Here is a 23,273-nt window from a genome sequence, read left to right as displayed (position 1 = left end):
ATAGTATTTCTAGATTTAATGGCAGGACACCACTGTAACCACATCTATAACAAATATGTTTGCTATCAGATTCATTTTTCTCTCTATGAATACCTTTCTTGTTACTGTCCCTCAGAAAACGGTTGTCATGTTGTTTACTTTCATTCTTCTTAACATAAACTTTTGCAACCACATTATTCTCATCATTTTTCTTTAATGCAACATGTGCGCATCTTTTTGACATTTCAGCTTTTTTAATTATTGCAATAATTTTGCCTAAAGGAGGGTCTCCACAAACCCAAAGTTTTTCCTGGATGGCTGAATTATTAGAATTAATTACTAGCTGATCTCTAATAAAACTGTCATGCAAGTCTCCAAATTGACAATTTAGGGAAATTTTTTCGAGGAAACGTAATGTTCAACAGATTCTGATTTTTGTTGTTTACTTTGAAAAAACTCATATTTATTGATACCAACACACACAGAAGGTTGATAATATCTGTCTAAATCAGCTAAAGTATCCAAAAACACATTAGAATTGTCATCATAACTTGTCTTTTTCTCTATTTGTAAATATACTCTTATACCTTCAGGACCTAAATTATGCAACAACATTTTCTTTTTCCTAGATGCTGAAAATTCTTCATCATTCCCCTCTTCAAGAGCTGCGATATAATTTAGAAAATATTCTTTCCAATCAAGCCATTTGATTACAGGTTCCCCTGGACTAGGAAAAAATGGTACAGGAGTAACCAATCCTGAATTTTGTGAAGCCATTTAGATGGTTTAATACTTCAATGTAGATATAAAGCACTCTGTGTAAAATTCTTCTTTCATTCACTTTTTCTTGGAATGCTTGACTGTATATATTATTTCTATTCCATGTACTAATATGTTTATAACAAGTAAATCTTTTATCTCCTCTCTTTTTTTTAAAGTTTCACAAAGTAATGTTCTTATTGCAATAAATCTATATATTTAGAAAGTAACAACATTGACTCCTCTTTTTCCACTGTTTTTATAATTCATCCCAATATAGGGGCCGATTAGGATGGTGGTGAATCCGCATCCTCCGGGCCGGCGGAAGCCACCGCCAGCCTGGAGGATGCGGATTCACCGCCGCGGACATTTGAAACATCCACCGCCACATTAGGATTGCGGTGGGATCAGTGGCGGATGGCAAGTCCATCCGCCGCTGATCCGCTGTGTATGCTGGCAAATATGGTGGCGGTGTCTGCAAGACACCGCCAGACATATTAGGATGCAGGCGGAAACATGCTTTTCCATGGCGGCTTTTCCGCCGTGGAAAAGCATGTGGTCTTTTGTGTTTGGGGGCCCGTTGTGGGCACCCAGGGTGTCGGGGTTGGGGTTGCACATGGGGGTACCTATGGTACCCCCCAGCATGTACATGCACAAAACGGCAGGCACCGCGCGGTGCCTGCCTCTTTGTGCATGTAAATGTAAAGCATGCATTTTTAACCTTGAGGCGGGTGCTGCTTCAAGCAGCACCCGCCGCAAGGTTAAAGATAAGGGATGTGACCGCCAGGGTGGCGTTCACATCCTAATTGCACCGGAGGGACCGCCGCTGCCCCTGTGGACGGTCCCTCCACCTCGGGGTGGTGGACAGACGCAGGTCCGTCCGCCATCCTAATAGGCCCCATAATTTGTAAAGTAAAATGAGTAATTCTTGTTACCCTTGTGTAAGGAAGAGTTTTTATTTGTCTCCGTCATCAATATCGATGTGTTCCTCTGCCGACGATTACTCCCGTGATGTTGCTAGGTTACGGCTGTTCCAATATGGCTGCCGCGTAAGGTCATGTAGATTAACCTTGCGCGATGCCGTAAAAGCGTAATTGAAGCCTCGTTCTATTACTTGCGTGAGCTCTGGCCAAAATGGAACTCGCAAGACAAGTCGGAACGTGGGGCGTCTCGCTCCCAACAGAATGCCGATACAAGATTGAAAAATGCTGAATGGTGATAACAGCAACGATAGAAATTATTGAATAGCAGGTACACTTTATAACACAATAAAGTCTTTACTCACGCGATCCTGATAATCACTCCTTCCGAAACAATTATTTCCACTTGATAGTTTCTTTTCTGTCCTTGTTTTACGATGAATATTAGTTGGGTTGTGTTGGATTAAGAGGTTTCCATTGTGGAAGTCGATTAGTTGAATTATTGAAATAAATCCAATGAGCAGTATGCTCTGCTTGTCAGCGTTTCATCTTTCTTTTTTTTTTTTTACTGCTCATGACATTTAAGTGTTCAAAAAAAATTACAGTATTTAAAAAAATATTACTAATTTCCTGGATAGGCAGACTGAGTTCTTCCGATATTTTAAGATGTATCCCGTCCCGTCGCCATTGTAATGATGACTGCTCCAAGAGAATTAAGTAGTAATTCTTTAATGACAAGCAGGTACTACAGTCACATCTACATGGGATAAAATCCAGCCGGTAACTGACACAAGCAATTCTGGAATGCATTGAGGTAATATAGAATCACTTTACCTGTAGTCATAGATACCAGGATGCCACAATAAGTGACTGTTATATGGCGATTCCCATTACTCTATGAGAGATCTGCGGTATCAGATTCGGGGGAGGAAAAAAGACGCAGGACAAGGGCAGTATCCTCTATCAGCGGTCGGGGCTCTAGCCCAGAGGGGTTCCAGTGCTTGCAGGATCTACCCTTGGACACAACTATTGCATTATGGCATTCGCTTGCGCTATCGGAGGGGGTGGGGTGTGAGACTGAGATGGAATAGCCCCAGGTGAGTTTTCAAGCATTGGCTCCTGTGTGAATTGGTATAGGAGTTGTGTCCATTCCATTGAGATGGGATGTTTTTGGGTCCCCATCACCTCTACCCCCCTTAATGTTGCCTCCTCGGCCGCTCCCCATTTTTTGACTGCACCTGTCCAGGCTGCCACTGGGGGCCCTGCTGGTGCTCTCCAGTACATGGCTATACTCCATTTCGCTAGGAGCATAACTAGGGTTGCAAACCTGCACTGTTCCTTCTCTGTCTTCCGCCTGCGGAAGAGCCCCAAGGCACACGCCTCCCATGTGGCAATATGCTGGAGATGGACTGTTGCCTCTAGAGCCCGGTATACTCCACTCCAATATGACTGAATTACAGGACAATCCCAAAACATGTGTTTGAAGTGCGCTGCGGGCGCTTGGCATCTGGGGCATGCAAATTGTGTGTTTGGGTATAAGCGGTGGATCTTGTGAGGTGTTAAATACGCGCGGTGCAATATATTGAATTGAATGTTTTTGATCGTGCGTTCCATGAAACTTTCTTTGGGTACTCTAAGGCCTTTTCCCATTCTCAGTCGTTAAGCACACGTCCTATCTCATCTTCCCACCTTTGGCGGAGGGCTAATAACGGGGTTGTAGTCAGTTCCCTAAGCGCCTTGTAATGCCAAGTGACTAAGTGCCTACCCCTGCCCATACGGAGAATGGTGTGGAGCACTGGGTGTGTCGGCGGTTCCCCGTCGGTGAGATCTCAACATTGTCGTGCACTGTCTACCAACCATCTGTGTACTAGGAATTGCCCTGGGGGGAGGTCATAGTCGTTCTGCATTTGGGCATATGTCTTCAACTGTCCATCCTCGAATAGCTTAATACCGGCAACCAGGGAGACTGGGCAGGCGTAGCGTTCGTCTTTGTGAAAGACGTGGCTGATCACCTCAAATTAATGAAGAGGGAAGATCATCGTGCAAGTCCATAAGGAACAAGGGATTAGGACAGACCGAAATAAATAAACGGAAACAATAAAGTACAAAACATAATGAAGTGCATTTATTGATTCGGATGGTCCTGCACAAACCACTAAATCTCCTGACGACATAGCTGAGTGAAAGGTGAGTACCTACTATTACCTCAACTCCCGGATTAAAACTGGTACCGCAAAGTAAAATTGCAGTAAATAAAGAAGATGTTTTAACTTAGTCCTGAGGAAGGTGTTCCAAACATCGAAGCACCGAAATGCGTTGACAAACTGTTTTTAACTGAATATTTTTTATGTATTATGAATCATGTATTATGTCTAGTAAATATATGCATATTGCTGTTTGGATAAATACCATATGATTTTCATTTTATTTGTGATGAAGTGTTTATACTAAGTATATGAAAATAACCTTTTTAATAAAAATTGTTTAGATACATTTGATGTTCTGTTGTGGTCTGAATACAATATATGATGAGTCGGGGATATAATTATTTAGAATAAATGTTATTGTTCACAAGCTACATTAACGCTCTAAAACTATATTACACAGAAAGGAAATTCTTTTTTGATTGTGATATTTCCCGGTCCTTTCTGGGTCAAAGAGGGAAAACTCTAATTTTTTCAGCCATCCTCGAATAGCGCCTCTATCTCCGTCACCTCGTTCTCTGTCCATATCTGGAGGGTTCCGGATGTGTAGTAATTCTCTTTCTCTGGGAACCCTACCAGCGGGAGTAGTGGGGAGTAAAGAGGCTGACCCTTAGACATGCGGTGTATACGCATCATGCATTTGCGGGCAATCGCCACCTGTAGAGGGAGTGTGCTCGTCGGACTTGTTCCAGGCATTAGCAGTCGCTGAATCGCCGGGAGAGGTTACCGACCGTTATTAGTAACCATCTCTTCTGTGTGGTGTTCTGCTGTCCAGTGGGACAGCCACAGCAGCTGTGCCGCCAGAAAATCAGCTTCGAAAGTGGGGGCCCCTAAGCCTCCTTGTGTTGTGGGTAAGTAGAGGGTTCGTAGAGCTACTCTGTGTCTCCCCCCCCATATTAGTGTTGTGAGTAATGTGTCAAGTTCCTGGAAAAAGGAGCGAGGGGGTATCACCGGAAGATTAGTAAAGGAGTAGAGTAATCTGGGTACCATAATCATTTTTGCTAATGCTACGCACCATATGGGGGCCAATGGCAGAGTTTTCCAGAAGGCGACTGCCGCTCAAAGTCCTGCCAATACTTTGCGATGGTTCCCCTCATAGAGGTCTTCAGGGGAATAGTACTGTTGCACCCCAAGGTATCGGGGTGCCACCGCACTCCAACCGAGCACCTGTGGTCCCATCCTGATCTCCGAGGGAGCAAGGTGAGGGCTGAGATGAAAAATCGTAGATTTTTCCCAATTAACTTTGAGCCCGGATACCTCCGCAAAGTTCTCTAATATTGTCCATATATGCGTGAGATCTCTTGTGATATCACGTACATAAATCGAAAGATCATCGGCGTACAGCGATACGCAATGGATTGTGTCTGCTATCGGGATACCCCAGGCACCTGCCTCCTGCCGTAAACAAATGGCCAGTGGTTCCATTGCCAGAACGAACAGCAGGGGGGATAGGGGGCACCCCTGTCTCCTCCCCCGCTCCACCCCAAGTGGGGATGAAATATACTTTCCTATTCTTACCCGGGTGGTGGGGCCCTTGTATAGAAGTTGTGTATAAGCCAGTAGGGTCGGGCCGACTTGCACCTTGAGGAGGGTAGCGAATGGAAATGGCCATAAGAGTGTTTCGAAGGCCTTTTCCAAGTCTAGAATTAGGCAGGCTGCATGAGGGAAGTGTTACTGCGCTCTGTCTTGTATGTGGAAGAGCCTTCGTATGTTTGGTTTGGGTGGATCAGCTGTGGGAGAACCTGAGTATATCGATCCACCAGTATTTTTCCTAAAATTTTACAATCTGCATTGAGTAACGCTATAGGCCAGTATGAGGACAGCAGCGTGGGATCCCTGTTTGGTTTGAGGAAGGTTACTAGGGTGGATTCCCTGAGTAAACTGGGGAGTTCGCTTTGTTTCAATGCATCATCATACATTGATACGAGGTCTGGGGATAACTGTCCCCAAAAGGTGGTATAATATTCAAGGGGAAAGCCTTCCATTCCTGATGCTTTTTAGCCGAGCCAGTGCTCTGATTGTGTGGGGGACGTCTGGGGATTTTATCTTCGTATCTAGTGCCTCTCCGTCTGCCGGTGGGATGCTGGGTAGGGGTAAGGATTGAAGAAATTGGGATAGTGCCAGGGATGTCCGTGTAATAGTCATGGAAAATGCGCAGAATGTCCCCCTGTGATTGCCTAAGAGCACCAGTCTTATCCTGCAATGTCGTGATGGGTGGCATGTCCGTGTCCTGTTTTGCAAGCCAGGCTAAAAGTGTGCCTGCCCTATTTCCCTCGCGATGAACTTAGACCGCATACATTCTAAAGTTGTATTTACGGAGGTCACCCATAGTTTCCGCATAGACAGTTTTTGTTGTCGCCACCTGTTCGGTAGTTGCGTCACCTTTATCTAGCTTTTACGTCAGTCTTGCCAGGTGTGTTTCTGCAGTTTGTGGTGACTGCTCTAACACTTGTCTCACCCCTACAATGTGTTGGATACAATGGCTTCTTGCTTTGACCTTGAATGCATCCCATTCTACTGATCTGGATGATGCTGTATTTGCGTTTAGCGTGAAGTATTCCTGCCATGTGTATGACAAAATGCCTGATCAGTGAGGCATTCCCGGGGTAACTTCCATGTTGGTATCAGGGGCGCGGTGGCCTCCATCTAAGGGTCACAGCAAGCGCATCGTGGTCAGACAGTACTCTGCCTAGGTAGTCAGTGTGCTGTATTTGGGGGAGTAATGTTGCTGAGCATAGAAATCGATCAAGACGCACCCTGAGGTTATGCGGGGTGGAGTAGAATGAGTATAGCTTAGTGTTGGGATTCTTTTCTTTCCAAGCATCTACCAGTGTCCATTGGGTAACTCATTGTTTAAACTGCTCTATATGTTTCGGTGCAGGTGAACGTGCCGGCGGGGGTGAGACCTATCTAAGCTGATGTCAAGGATACAATTGTAGTCCCCTTCCAGTAACCACGGCATTGTCGTGTAGTGTGCTAATACCCTTGTGAGGCGGGTCCAGTACTGCTCTTGCTCCACATTAGGGGCATAAATGCTGCCTATCTTTAGATCCCTGCCCTCAAGTTGGCCCACTATCAGAGAATATCTACCTTCTTTATCCACCCGCCTGGACTGTCCTTGAAAGGGGATCCCGGGCCTGATCCATATTAGGGTTCCCCTGGCAAATGCAGGGTATGTGGTAGCACAGATGATACCCCGCCATTTCTTCCGTAGGCGATCCACCTGTGTCCCCGTAAGGTATGTCCCCTGGAGAAGCACTATCTGAGCTTGCTGTATTTTCATGTATGCATAAATCGCATATCGTTTGCCTGTAGTGTGCATGCCCCTGACATTAAATATTACTACTTTTAGGTCTGTATTAGGGACCCTACCAGTCATGATTCTTGTTATCTGGGTTGTGACCCAAACAGTGCACCACCTCCCGCCCCTCCCGCGTCCCCCCACCATCCCAGCGCCCATCCCCACTAATCGTATCACCAGTCTGTGAATCATGTGCTCGTTCCCTCGGGTGTATGGAAGGTATATGTAACAGGGAATGAATACTGTAACTCAATGGGAAACCATCCCAACTAAGAGGACCTATCCTTCGGGCGATACGTCCAAACTGCACAACATGTGCGAACTCTAGTTCAAGTAGTCTTTGGCTTCTGCCAGCCGCTGTCGCTGCAGCTGCCTGTTCGTTGACTACATCAGGTTGGTGCCCAACTGTGCCCGGGTCGATCCACGCCACGTGGTGTAGTGGAATGCTAGGGGTGATTGTCTATTTTGACTGGCTCAGGATTTGTTGCCCCATCCCTGCGTTGTGGCTCCCCTCAAGTAAGGGGCATATCGAATTCGGAGGTCATCCAATGCTATAGCATGATGTGCCGGGTTGAGAGTGTCAGAACAAAGTGTCTGCCGTGCGGGGGGTGCCTATTGGTGGAGACATTGAGCCATCCCTTAGAGTGTTTCCATCACTACTCTCCTCTTCCGACGTGAAGATGTGCGGGCCTCTTTCGCCATCCGAGCTGTCTCCTGGGAATGCCACCTTTGCAGCCACCTGCAGTGCTTTCCGGCGCTCTGCGATAATTTGTGTGAGCTCCGGAGAGTTCTTGGTGGATGAGTCTGAACGTGCGCTTAGCTGGGTAAGTGTGACCTTTTTCTGCTATCGCCATTGGTGGCCTGATGTTCGATTGGCCGGTGTCCTTCCGCGGTTGTTCACAGTTGTCAGGTGTTGTTCAACCCAGTCACTGGCCACCGCTGGGTCGGAGAAAAAGTGTGTGGTTCCATCATGGATAATCTTAAGGCGGGCTGGGAATAGGAGTGCATATTGGACATTCTTCTGCCGCAGGCTACGCTTTACAGGTAAGAAGGTGGACCTTTGCTGCTGTACTGCCCTGGAATAGTCCGGAAATAACATAACCTGTTTGTCCCCCACTCGGAATGCACCCTGTTTCCTTGCGGCTCGAAGGATGGCGTCCCTGTCCTGATAGTGGAGTAACTTCAGAAGGAATGGTCTCCGAGGTGACCCTGGTGCTGGTTTACGAGACGGCACCCGGTGTGCCTGCTCTATGGAGAAAAATGGAGTGAACGTTGCTATCCATCTTGCGATGTAGGTGAGAGGATTAGTTCCCTCCGCTCCGTCCGGTAAATTTATGATGCGGATATTGCGTAAACGTGATCTACCTTCTAAATCATCCGTTCTGCTTTCTAGGATCTTCACCCTAGTTTGTAGGTCTTTCCGGGAGTCTTGCTGTTGTCGCACTTGTGGTTCCAGACTTTGCAACGACGTTTCACCCAGCTTCACCTTATCTGCCAATTTCCTGTGGTCGTCCCAGAGTAAATTAAGATCCGTGGCCAGCTCCCTGAACTTATGCTCCATTGTCACTCTCGAATGTTCGATTGCCGCCAAGACTTCGTCCAATTTAGATGACATAGAGTCCGACCCTGCTGAGTCTCCCCCCGAAGGCATAGTGTGGGAGGCCGAGGACGACACCCTCGGAGGTCCCGTGGCTTGTGCTGTGCCCATTGCCCGTTGGTGCCCCATGGCGACCGTGTCCTCTGTCTACCGACTCCGGCGGCTTCCCACGGTAGTCCCCCCGGACCGCCGCCTCCTTCACCCGTGGTCAGTCGTGGTCGTTATATTGACTTGGGGCCTCCCTTGATCCACCTTCAGCTCCGACTTCCAGTTGCTGCCCCGTCTATTTCGCTGAGCCTGGCAACGTTCAATGTTTCCCCCCGTGCACCTCAAGGCCTGCTGCCGCCGCAGGGGAGAGGTGACTCTGTGGGGCAGAGCAGCGAACGGCGATGGCGTTATGATGTTCCCTGTTAGTGCCACGGAGAGCGGCTGTACCTACTTGATGATAATCCACCAACTTTCGACCTCCGAGGGGGGGACCATGGACTACTGTCTCAGGGGGCACCGTTGATCCGGTTGCTGTGACCCCCGGCGTCTTGCAGTGGGGGCCTCCTGGGTTATGTCTCCAATGGTTTCCACCGCACTCGAGCCTCGCCCCACTGGGCCCACCACTGGGGGGGGGGGGCCGCGGCTATGACTCATCAAGCCCACTGGGCCTGGAGATCCCAACTCGCCCCTCCGGGCACGCACGGCCAATCTGTGTTCTCCCCCGCGCCTCGATGCCCAGCGCCGCTCCGGAGGAGGGGCGTCTCTATTGGTGGGGGAGAGGAGTATTGTGCAGGTAGTGTGGGGTGAGGTTATTACAATAGTCCCCAGAGGAGGTCCTACCCCCGCCAAGGCACGGCCGGGCGCCAGTGGCCCCCGGGGGCCGCCGGTCCAACCCTGCTGGCCCGTCTCACTCCGGGATAGCTGCAGTAGCATGCCGTGAGGGCCTATTGATGACTCCACTGACAGATGTCGCAGCTTGCTATCCTCACCCCACAGGCCTCAGCTTCAGTTTTCAGGCCACCAGGGGACTGCCGCAGCGATGGGCCACAGCCGTCAGGCTTGGGAATCCCGACTTGCCGCCTCTCTTTGTCTCGGGCGTGGGGCCTGCGCTGCCAGCTTACACCCTCCCTCCGTGCGCCTCGAGGCCTGGTGCCACTTCCGGTCGAGGGGCTGTCTCCTCATGGGGGTAACACATGCAGGCACACCATGCACCCCTCACGCGTGTTGGCGATCCTATGGCCCTCACTTCACGGTACAGTATGCTGGGAGCTCACTGTGAGGTCTCCTCTCATGCAGGAGGTGCAGCTGTGCAGGGGGGCCCGCGAGCGGTCACAGTCGCTCCTCGCCTGCTCGTTCTGGGTCTGCAGAGCCGACTGGATAGATCTCCGCCCAGGCTCTCGGAACAATCACTGGCTGGGCTGTGGGGTAGCGCTGTATTCGGCTTGGCTCCATCTCCGGCTCAACCCCTGGAGCGCCCGGGCCGCATTGGATGCCGCCATTTTGACGGCCCGTCCTCCAACCTAAAGGGACCTCCTACAAGCTCCTCTGCTCGTCTTCGGGCATTCCAATGGGGTCAGTGGACTCCACCTGCCATCACCTTGGCTGCGCTGGGTTCGGCGATGTGTGGCTGTATCTTTAGGGCATTTTCGTGGCGGTAAACGTGGGCTGCGATGCGGAGCACTAGGGGATTGCTGCCGCCATCTTAGCCTGCTAGGCCACGCCCCGGTAGCAACCACCTATTAATACAATATTACCTCATATATGCATGCATTAACTTCCGTGCAATGTTGCAAGGAAACAATTTTAATGTGCTTTCAATGGTTGGCACATCTATCTTTTATCGTTTGTCAATCACCACAGGCTATGCTTGAAGTACCAGTGAGGTGAAGACTGGTACCCGAGCCCTGACAAAATTGCCACAAATAATTGGCAATGAAACATGTCGGCCTTTCCTAACTGAAATGGTCTAACACATGTTGTTCTTTTATTCTGAGTGTGCTCACGGCGTTCAATAAAGTATGTGTACCTGCAAGTGAGTCACAACTCATTTTAGCTTGGAGAATCAATTTTCTTCTTTCTCACTACTGGGTCCGGTTTGCGAAGAATTACACAAGCATTTATATTGCATTTATTTACACGCTATTCTTTTGTTTTCTTCACCTCTAAAATTAGGACGCTGTTTTTCTTTCTTCACAGTCATGAACGTTACCAATGATGATAGCGTGAGCAAACTGGTGAGTACCAACCAGCAGCTACCTTGGTGATGCTTACTTGAGGTACTTTCTGACCTCTCACACATTTTTCTTCTTGGTTATTCTCACAAGATGAAATGCTATTTGGCGTATTGATAAACAGTTAAAATTGAACACTGGAAACCAGGTGTGACTGGCATTATTAAGAAGCCAGCTCCTGGGCAGAGATAGTGTCAGACTGCCCCTGGTGGGCTTGAAAAGATATAGGGGTCGATTCTGATCCGGTAAAAAGCGCTCCGAATTACTGTTCGGAGCGTTTTTCCCGTACGAATCGTACCCTTCAACGTCCCCCGTACGTACGATGAAGTACGATTCGTACCAGGAGCTGGACTCCATACGAATCGTACAGGGACCGTACGAATCAAATCCCCGTACGAATCTCCCTCGGAACCCGCTGTACGCGACATCTGTATGGTTCGCGGCTGCTTTTTCCGAACCGGCAAGTACGATTTGTGTTGGGTACGCACCGTACGACCCTTTTTCTACAGGAGCTGAAAACAGCAGTAAAAGCAGAGTTCGCCCCGAAACAGGTACGGAACGCCCCCCCCCCCCGGTACGGTGCGTACACCCCATGATTGCAGGGGTACAGTGCGTACCCCTGCGACCACGGGGTGTACGCACCGTACCCCGTGATCTTGGGGTGTACGCACCATACCCCATGTACACTGGGTGTACGGTGCATACCCCATGTCTGCTGGGTGTACGGTGCGTACCCCCCCAGGATCGCAGGGGTATGTGTGTGAATGTGCGCTTTTCCGTACGAATCGCCCTTACCTGACGTGGACCGTACGAATCGCGTCCTGATACCCCGGTCCGGCTCGTACTCGTCGAGTCGTACGGTGTGTGTACGAGTCGTACGGAGACGGCTCCGGATGCAAATCGTACGGACGAGAATTTTACCAGATCGGAATCGGCCCCATAGTGTTCTTTCATAATCAGGTTCATGGTTATGGTTCAGTGATTGGAGGGCAACCTGATTATCATTTTCCCTCTTTTGCTCCCCTTTGTGTATGGTGTGTGAATGGAAAAATAAGAAACTGGGTTTTGATCAAAACTGTTTTACCTACCTTTTATCTAGGAAATGTTACGGTGTGATATCTAAGCATATCACACTGAGTAGGAAAAGTAATCTAAAAAGTACTCTAAAAGTAATCAAAATTAATCCAAAAGTAATCTCAACTGTATTTAAATATTTTACAACCTGTAACAAAAGTCATTATTCATCCGACTTGCTTGCTGATCAACCCGTCTTGAAAAGTACTAGTTTACTTACGTGTACCAAGTCCTGCTTGGTTCTAAAAATAAAATACAACAAATAAATATTTTTTGATACAAACAATTGGTCTGAGTTCAGTCTTTGAGTGTGTGACATCAATTATTCCACAACAATAGGAGAGAGTAAGGGTTTTTAACAAATCTGTGAGTTGGGAACTCCCGGTCCCCTTCTTAAGTATTCAACAACAAATGGAGGGGTACCCCCTGGAGGCGTAACAGAGAAAGGCTCTGTACCTAGAGCTTAAGGCTCAGTGAAGCACAGTGTGCCCAACCTTTTTGCAGGACAAAGCATGTCCTTTTAGAAGACCCCTCACTCACCAACCTGGTTGGTGACATGCTTCATCATCGGGGTCCCACCCCGAAGGCCGAGTGCCAACAGGGTGTGCTTCGACACCGGACTAGAGTGGAGCGGGTATATTCTCTTTTTTATATGTGCAATAGTTTTAAAGGTGATAAGTGGTTTAAAAAGGGGCCAATACTACTCACTGCAAGACTTTATTCCTGAGTGATTGAGCCCCCATAAAAAAGATGTGACACCTATGTCTAATTAGGTAGACTCCGGTGTCTAAGACGTGTAGTGTTTAAAAATAGCGACGTGTGCTATGTGATTTTTAAAATTTAGGTCTACATGTTTCAACCATCTTGCGATTGTGGGTTTTCGTCAGGACCAGTGTGGGTGACCTGGGTGGTACGCACATGGTAAGGTGCGCCCTGCCCTCGATGACGTGAAAATTGTTTGGAACCACAAACTTGTGGACCTTTGCAAAATATAGTCTTCTTCCCAATCTGGAAGAAAAACCTGTAGAGGGAAAAAAGGGGGTGGCGGGGTTGGGATCACGTAGACAAGCAAACAAACATTTGTGGTACATTTAACATATATTGTGCTTACAGCAGGCTGTGCATAAGTGGTTGTTTCCCCAGGGCCTCTCATGGTAAGGGCCTGGCATGGCGCCTGGGGGGGGGGTTTTGTTAGAGGAAAATGCGGGCAAATTGATTGTGCAGTAAACAATTGGGCCGCGGTAGTCAAAATGCTGTGGGATTTAAACATGTCTCACATACACCCAGGGCGCTACATCTGTGAATCCAAGTGGTAGGAATTCCAACAACCACCTATGCACAGCCTGCTAAGAACACAATTGCACTTAGGTGTGTCCTGGTGCTATACTAGCAACTAGCATGGGTCAGCAGCTGAGCAGCTAATTCTACTAACCACCTCTATAAGCACAATATATGTTAAATGTACCACAAATGTTTGTTTGCTTGTCTACGTGATCCCAACCCCCCCCCCCTTTTTTTCCCTCGACAGGTTTTTCTTCCAGATTGGGGAGAAGACTATATTTTGCAAAGGTCCACAAGTTTGTGGTTCCAAACAGTTTTCACGTAATCGATGGCAGGGCGCACCTTAGCGTGGGCGTACCACCCAGGTCACCCACACTGGTCCTGACGAAAACCCACAATCGCAAGATGGTTGAAACATGTAGACCTAAATTTTAAAATCACATAGCACACGTCGCTATTTTTAAACACTACACGTCTTAGACACCGGAGTCTACCTAATTAGACATAGGTGTCACATCTTTTTTATGGGGGCTCAATCACTCAGGAATAAAGTCTTGCAGTGAGTAGTATTGGCCCCTTTTTAAACCACTTATCACCTTTAGAACTATTGCACATATAAAAAAGAGAATATACCCGCTCCACTGTAGTCAGGTGTCGAAGCACACCCTGTTGGCACTCGGCCTTCGGGGTGGGACCCCGATGATGAAGCATGTCACCAACCAGGTTGGTCAGTGAGGGGTCTTCTAAAAGGACATGCTTTGTCCTGCAAAAAGGTTGGGCACACTGTGCTTCACTGAGCCTTAAGCTCTAGGTACAGAGCCTTTCTCTGTTACGCCTTCAGGGGGTACTCCTCCATGTGTTGTTGAATGGCATCAATTATTGCCTGAGTGTGTACCATACGTGCTTAACACTACCCTCTGATAAAGCTGCACTGCTCGCCCACACCACCACAAATAGAGAGCAAGGAATTATCTACTTTTAAGCATTTGAGGATACACAGGACTGTGTGCATACAATACCGTACTTTGATATAGTATATACAGAGCCAGCTTCCTAAAAGGCACAGCTGCTATCAGATTGTCAGGGCTTAATCAGAGGGGAGCCCTGTTATCAGTAGGAGGGGGACTGGTTGTGGGGTTTGTCAGTCTCCAGGCTGCGGCTGGCTCTCATTAACGGTGACTGACTGCTGCTCTCACTGGTCCTGTTTCACACAACAGTTCTAGTGCTGAGCGCTGATGGGCCGACAGCAAGAGAGAGGGAAACAGAGGGAAAAACATACAGAGAGAGAGTGAGGGAGCATGGCTGTATCAGGATCTCTGCCAGGCCCAGTGCCACAGGTTGCTACTCGTTCTGTAGGCTCGACCTACAAAGAGGCACCAAGTTAATAAATGGAAGCAGCATTTAAATGCTCCTTCTAATTGAGCACTGTCAATGAGGCAGTTTGCTTCCGTGCTACAAAAGACCTCTAAAAGTGAAGGAAAAGAAACAATAAATATAACTCTGAATGCGGCAGTTTACCTCCGTGCTACAAAAGACCTCTAAAAGTGAAGGAAAACAAACAATAAATATATCTCCAAACGAGTGCAATGTTATAACAAGGATATTCCTTCAGTCTCCAGCCAGCATACCTGTCGACCCGGCATCATTAGCAACCGCTAGGAAGGTGCACTGTAACCTGAAGCACTCTGGCTAGCATCTTCACAGGGTCAAACTGACCACACTTCAATATAAAATTGGGCAACTACGACATGTGCTCTTATAATCGTAGACAGATGATATAAGGGCTACAAGTTTGTTGCATTCATCAGTCGCACGTCTGATAACTGACAGGCGGCAGCAGCACTCCAGCAAACAGTACATGTTAATCAGCGTTACAGAGAACAGAAACCTGAAACAAGAGATCTGTTACACAAGCAGCAGGAGGAGGTGAGGTTTTAGCGGGAATGCGAAGAACATGTTGTGATGGCCAGCCAAAAGCATCACTAGGCCAGTACACCATGGGAGGAGCAAGAACACAAGAAGGTGGAAAAAGAAGCAAATAGCCCACTGAAAAGCAAGTTTTTCCGAGTGAGGCTCTCCTTAACAAATCAGCAGTGATGGGAGGAGTCAAACCCCACAAAGTACATGCAACATAGCATCCTGCAGCACAAGTGCTGTAGGGTTGACCTAAAAATGTTTTGGGGAAATAAAATATTTGGCTAAGTTCACATAATTTTAGCGGCTAACGCACAAGTTAGCCTGGTTTTCTTGCTACACTTTGTACAAATCAGTCAGTTGATGAGTATCTATTTGTCTTTCCTTATGTAAGTCTTTTTTTATCTCTTAGCACACATTTTTTTAAATATATTCGTAATCCATAGGTATGTTGGGGACTTTACATGAGCACCAATTGCAGTACAAAAGGACACATGCCTTGCTTATTTACATGGGGAGGGTAAGGGATTTGCCCAAAATCACAGGATGCTGAGCCAACACCGAAATTCCAACCTTTTTCCCCAGTTCCACAGTCAGCTCTGGCCTTAACAGCACATCCCTGCTAGAGGGAGGGAAGCAGGCAGAAACCACATGCAAGCTCTGCTTATAATGGGCATTGAGCTGAGCCAGAACTGTCAGTGGCATGCCCACCTCTACTTCAGATCATCCTTCTTGTAAGTGAGCAAAGTTTGTTAACGAATATAAGGTACTTGTGAAATGTTTAAATCTATGAATCTTAACTCAACTAAATGAGCAACTATAAAAACGAAATTAACAAGGGTAGTTTTTGTCATTAAAACAATAATTTATCAAACGTTTCCACTGGCTGGTTGGCGGGTGTTTTATGGGTTTCTTTTTGTGGTATGAGGTATAGGCAGGAGAGCTAGGGAGGAGAATTTTAACAGTTTCGATGAGGGAGAGTGGTAGGCATTCCATTGCTGTGGACTTGTTACAGGAAATACTGGGAGTGTTAGTGGAGTGTTGCACTGTGGATTTTGAGGTTTTGTTATTTAGAAACAGAAACAATGGACCGCACTCCGCTAGCCCCTCCTCCGGGTCGCCCCTTGGGATTCTGGTACTTGGTGTAGAAGAGTGGTTCACCCAAGTGGGTGCAAGTAAGTACTTGTAAGACTGATGATCTCTAGACCCGATCCATGTCCCGGGTTTTTGGATGTCACCCGAGACATGGCTCGGGTTTCGGGATGACTTCCCTCATCAGTAGAGAAATGGTTTAGGGGTGGAAGAGAAGGCCGCCAAACAACCGTCAAAGGCCTTGTTGCCAGGCTATGCGTAGTATGGCTTTTTCTGGGTGCATTCAGAATTTCTGAATTGCGAGGCGCAAGGTATTTTTGAGCCAGTATGTTAAGGAAAATCAAAAGTCTTTGGGTGTTTAGTTACAATGAACAAATTATTTTCCTTCACTAACACTCTGGAGTGTACGCTACTTAACTGTAGATTCCTAACCTATTGAATACCCCCAGGTGTGAGACTAGATCTACATTTTTATTAAGCTAATATTCCAGCGTGCAGCTAGGTAGGGCCACCGGACTCTTTGATGGCCCTGCCCTGTTCTGGAAGTGATAGTACATAGTGCAGAGCCACATATAGGTGCCACCCTTGCACACTGATGGCAGTTTTCTCTTGCACTTTTCAAAACCCTCAGACATGATGAATCAAGAAGGATTGGTAGGGACATTGTGCTAAATCTAACTGAGGATGCACCAGAGACCCGGCATGCAAGATGCACCAGAGACCCGGCATGCAAGATGGCGGCTCTTCAGTGAGGCTAGCGCCGTTGGAAGTAGCTCATCCATGCCAATAGCGCCAATTCAGGCGGGAGACCACCTATTCTTTTAAGAAAAAAATTGCTTTTTTTGGCTGTCTCCGCCTGAAATTGCCTCTGCTTCAATACAAGTCAATGGGGAATATACATTGTCCTGAATATTTTCTTTTTAAATCTTCCACTTTCCTCTTCCAAAATGTTGGCATGTATGGCAGTTAACCATCAGAGTTTTCCCTCACTGCAGATTAGCTAAAAGACAAAAAGTGTGGGGTTAAGCGACATGGCTCTCTGTAGCTATCGGTGCTGGTGAAGTATGTGATGCCAGCTTCAAACTGAAGTTAGGTGCAGTGAGGCTGTAGGCCATGCAATGAGGGGCAAAACGGTGGCTGCAAAAACTATGATGCCTTTTATGTCGGCCACTCCAAGGGATCAGGGGGGGCACCGGCAGTGTGAATGCGAAAACCAGGCTTACATGAGGTCCTCGTGGCCCAGTGCATAGATTAATTGTGGGTTCCAACGCAGGAGGTCTCCCTGACTCTGCCTACTTGTCCCGATATTTGTTATACTTGGCCCATATGACAGCAGGACCACACCAACACACCCGCGGTGTGGGTAACAATCTTAAACCCCCTCACTTTTCTTCTACGGTCCGCAGGCCCTTGTACCAGTTGCTTCAGCGGTACAACATAAGATTCCTACTTTATTTTGAAAACAAATGCAAGAACCGCATATATTTGAACATAACAATACATCACTGAATATAATGACCAAAACATCTCCATACAGATAATTGGAAATGCATTACCTGGCGAAGCAGTATACATAGAAAACTTGGGTTATTTGGAGTCGGAGGGCATATTCTCACACTACATGGTCGCGCAACCAGGTCATGGGTACCGGGTTGCTGCGGAGTTCATACATGGTGTGAGTGTTCCAACTCGCCAGTTTGTCTGGTTGCGAAAGTTCAATTCCACCCGCCGGGATCCAGGGGACCTGACCTCATTCTGCCTGCTACTCACTTGCTCATGGAGTGGAGAATGTCTGCTCTTCATTATAGGGGCATCTTCAAGATCACCCAGTTCGGTGTCCACCTCTTCAGGTTTTCGGTCCAGACAAGTCTGGGGATGAAACTACTTGAACTGGGATATGTTCTGTGTAACTTCTTTTTCTCTGAAACGCGCAGTCACCTTGGTACAACGAATATCCATGGGTGTCGTTTAAATGGTACCTTGAACTTGCTAAAGAACAAGAGTACCTGTCAGTCGAGTGACGCCGAGTTGCTTAAACTCACGCTGGATAAGGTGCACAGAAAAAACAAATAAGTCAAGGACTAATAATTGAATTGACTATCAACAATTGCTGTTTTGAGTCCTATCAGACCACCCAACTGGCGGAGCCTCATCATGTAGGTGGTACATCAGTACCACCTCTTGTATTAACATTTGCGGTGTTCAGACCATGACTAAGTCATGCATTGCCAAAATACATCTGGGCGTTTGCAGACTGACCATGGTTTGAGTGTCCTACATGATGAGGCTCCGCCAGTTGGGTGGTCTGATAGGACTCAAAACAGCAATTGTTGATAGTCAATTCAATTATTAGTCCTTGACTTATTTGTTTTTTCTGTGCACCTTATCCAGCGTGAGTTTAAGCACCTCGGCGTCACTCGACTGACAGGTACTCTTGTTCTTTAGGTTGCTACACTGGGGCTATTTACCTGTAAGGTCGCTAAACTTTTCCCTCGGACCCTCCCCTACTAATTGTTGTTGTATTACCTTGAACTTGCTTCCATGAGACCTGTCTTTAATCAACACCAGATCCCCTATTTTGAGATGGGACAGGTTTGCATTCCGGCGCCAACTGGAGTGAGTATTAGAGGTACGTCGCTTGTCAAGAATTTTCTGGTCATCAATGGGGTCAGGATTCCACCCCAGGTGGTGAGAGATGGAGTCCCGAAAAACCCATCCCATGGTGAGATGTCCCTGAGCCTGCCCTGAGATCGAGTCTGGGGTTTGGCGGTATTTGCACAGAAAGGAATAGGTAGCCCAATCAAAGGGTTGTTGATTGGCATGTGCAAGTCTGATGACCTTGTTTACAGTTTCATGAAAAATTGTTCTTCCCCATTGGGTTGAGTCCAATGAGGGGTGACCTTCTTGTGGGCAATGCCTAAAGATTGTAGGTACGATGCTATCACATGCCCCTGAAACGTTGGACCATTGCCTTCGTTCTTTAATGATGCTGTGCGAGGCCATTAACTTCTCAAATTATGGTAGTACTTTGTGTGCACTCTGAGAGGTGATTTCCACTTCCGGATATTTGGAGTAGTTGTCAATTACCACCATGGCATGTCTTCCATCAGGTAGTCTCCTGAAGTACAACTCATGGCTGTTGAGGTCCTCTTTCCATTAGCACGGGGTTAGGGAACTGAACGCCAGATGTAGGTCGGTCGGTAACGGCCGAAAATCGGTATTTTCGGCCGTTACCGACCGGTATATGGGTGACAGGTATGTAGGGGGCATTATTTTAACGAATCAGTAAAATTACCGAATCGGTAATTTTACCGATTCGGTAAAATAAAAAATCGGTAAATTTACCGATTCTGAGGCACCGAGATGTAGGTGGGACTCTTCAGAATCCCAGAGGCCTTACAGAATCGGTATTTTACCATCAAATCCAATTTGATGGTAAAATATCGATTCCGGTGTGCATGCACATGTGTGCATGCACACCTATGCCATGTGACAGGCAGACCTGCCCTTAGGGCATGTATGCCTGCCACATGGCACCCGAGCCTGTTTTGGGGGTGCCAGAGGGTGTCAAAGTGACACCCCCTGCACCCTTGTGCACATCGGTATTTACCGAATCGGTAAATACCGAATTCTTCAGAATCGGTATTCCAGCACATCTGGAATACCTACATATCCACCCCTTAGATTTACCGATTTTTTATTACCGAATCGGTAAAATTCGGTAATTAAAAATCGGTAAATCTATTTTACCTACATCTGGGCCTAAGCTCTCACATCGCCTGGCACCATGGACAGGACCATACCATGGTCTCAACCTGCTCATTCATTAAGGTGAACCATACTTTTGAATGAAGACAACTCTTAGTCTTGACCATCCCTTGATGCCCGGCGTGGGCAAGCTGAACCACCTGGTTAGTGAGACTGATGGAAATGATCAGATGATGTCCTCATAGGAGACAGCCATCTGGGTCAGCGGTGGACATGGTACAACCTTCCTAGTAATGCGTGGGGTGTTAGGCGTACGTTGAGCCCAGTGGGCTTTGTACTGGTGCCACTGGTTGCTTCTGACCAGATTGAATGCTGTCTGGAGGCAGTCATCCTGTGCAGTTGATTGGCGTATGGCTTCCAGGGAAATTGGGAGCGGGTGTGATCAACTGGCTATGTATTTTACATATTCTTCAGTTTCATCAGCTTCTTCTTTTTCCTCTCACATAGCAGGCTGGGGGTGCCCTGACAGATAATCAGCCGGATTATGGGACCATGGGCGGTATTTGACCTGACAATTGTACTCTTGAAGTTGAAGCATCCACTTCTCAATATGTGGAGGTGGTTTAGAGGCTGTCCCTCGGAAGAGTACGATGAGGGTTTTGTGGTCTGTGGTGACCACAAAAGGATGTCCGTAGACATACAAATGGAAATGGCGGCATCCCCAATGTATGGCTATTGCATGTTTCTCGATTTGTAAGTATCTCTTCTCAGTCATCGTGAGGGACTGGCTAGCAAAGGCCACTGGTGTTAAGTCCCTTCCCTCACGTCTTTGCATCAACATGGCTCCCTGGCCTTTTGGGCCTGCATTCACAGCTATGGTGGTTTCTCTTCTGGGGTCAAAGTACATGAGGGTGGTGTCTGCCGATAAGGCGTCTTTGGTCACCTGAAATGCAAGCTCTAGCTCCGTGCCCCATGTCCAAGGGACTGCAGTCTTTATGAGGTTACCGAGTGGCTGTGTCAAGGTCATCAAGTCTTTGATGAACCGGCAACAATAATTTTCAATGCCAAAAAAGCTGTACACCTCGGACACTGTGGCAGGTGGAGGCACTTCCTTGATATCACACACCTTTTCTGGGTCGGGTGTCACACCCTCCACTGAAAATATGTTCCAAAGTTAATTTGCTGCTTAAGACATTCTCATTTGCTTTGATGGAGGCTGAGCCCAGAGTATTGCATCCATTGGAGAACTTTCCTTAGCCTCGCGTTGTGCTCATTTACAGACGTGGCGAATATTAGAATGTCATCACTGGGAGTCCTACCAGGAGTTCTTGTATGGTGTTCTGGAACACCTCGGTGGCGGTTGAAATGCCGAAATTCAATCTCCGGTAGTGCCGAAGAACCACATGAATCGAGAAAGTTGTTATAAAACTCAACTCTTTAGAGAGGGTGAGCTGGCGGTAGCCTGATCTGAGGTCTACCTTCAAGAAACAGCTGGCTCCACTTAGTTCTCCTATCAGGTCATCAATGGTAGGGGTCAGATGACGTTCCCATTTTATGGCAACATTGGGTAGCCACAAATCTCCATATATGTGCACTTGGCCAGGTTGCTTCAGCTTCCGGGCCACTACAATGGGGAATACCCAAGGTGTGGGTCCCAATACATTCTCAATTATCCCTGCAGCTTCTAGTTTCTCTTATTCCTTCTCCACCTGAGGCCTAAGGTGAAAGGTGATTCGCAGAGCTACTGGCTGCACTGACCGGTCTATATGCAATGTCATATCCTTACTCTTAAGGCATCCAATGCCTGCAAACACTGCAAGGAATTCTACCAAGATGTGGGACACTCCTCCCTGATGTAATCCAATCACAAATGTGACAATCTCAAGGGCTTCCTCAGTGCAACATCAAATAGCATACCATGACCATCCTCAGCAACATAGATCTGGGAGTCTATAGTGTGCAACCCAAGGGTGCTCAATGTCTGGAACTTTCCCCGAATGAGTAAAGGCTTGTCTTGTCCATATGACCAGTATTCGTATTTGTCATGGGGTAGATGACACTGAGACTGCATAGCAGCACCTATCGTGAATATGGAGTGAATGGTATGCTCGGCACTCTCATCATCATCCATGAAGCTGTCTTGCTCTTGTATGTCCGGCACTGAACTGACAGTGGTGCAAGGGGATTGTCCTTTGGTTGAGCAACAGACTTTTGCAAAATGATTAAACTTCCTGCACACTGCACATTTCTTGCCCCTAGCTGGACAATCAGTTGGATGGTGGGTTGGACCGCCACAATACCCACATGCTTGAGCCGTTACAGTAGTTTTCTTGGATTTGCTAGGACTTTGTGCTGATGTAATGGTCTTGAGGGGTTCAGTCTTTACCGCCCTATGCAGGACAGCTTCCATGTGGGAAGCAGAAGTTTTTGATAACTCTTTCCCTCTCCCAATGGTTAAAATGTCTGCCAATGATGTGTCTTATTCTTACTGGATGCGCTCACGGAGGTTAGCCGAAGAGCAACCTTAAATTATTTGACCTCATATCTCTTTCCTCTCATCCACTGTTTGAGATTCAGGGGTTCGTCCCCTAAAACTAGACCTTGAGTTACTGCACACTAGTCAATGACATTGGAGGGCACACCCGAGGAGAACTAAATCAATTGTAATGCAAGGCTGAAAGGACGATACACACAGGAATTGGGTCTGCTTGTGCCCACCCAGATAGAATGCTACACTGGACATTTCAGTGGCGTGGCTGGACTTTCACTAAAGGAATCAATGGCATAAGGAGCAGGAGACCTAATCAACACAACCCACAACAGGCATATTATGTGTGCAGCATGGGAGGCACATGGTGCATATGAATTGTGAGCTGAGGCATTACGAATGAAAGAATCCCTCACCCTGCAAGAAATAGACTGTTCAAATGCAGAAATCCACAGTGTGCACATTTAGGGTGATAGTGGTGGACTTGGTGCACGGTAAATAGTTGTGGGCAGTGCCATTACCAATTATATCACACGGATCTCTGTATCATGCCCCCTAGCCTGGGAAATTACCTTTAGTCCTGAGCTTGGAAATCAGACGGGTAGAATCAGAAATTAACCTTTGAGCTGAGGCGTGGTAGAAGAATGGCAACAGTGGACATTAGTTCAGTATAAAGTTAGGGCACAACGCAAAACCTGAAAACCAAAATAAAGATATGAGAACCGTATTAAATTCCT

Source organism: Lissotriton helveticus, chromosome 1_1 (genome assembly GCF_964261635.1).
Source record: "Lissotriton helveticus chromosome 1_1, aLisHel1.1, whole genome shotgun sequence".
Taxonomy (NCBI): Eukaryota; Metazoa; Chordata; class Amphibia; order Caudata; family Salamandridae; genus Lissotriton; species Lissotriton helveticus.
Note: the sequence above shows the minus strand (reverse complement) of the source record.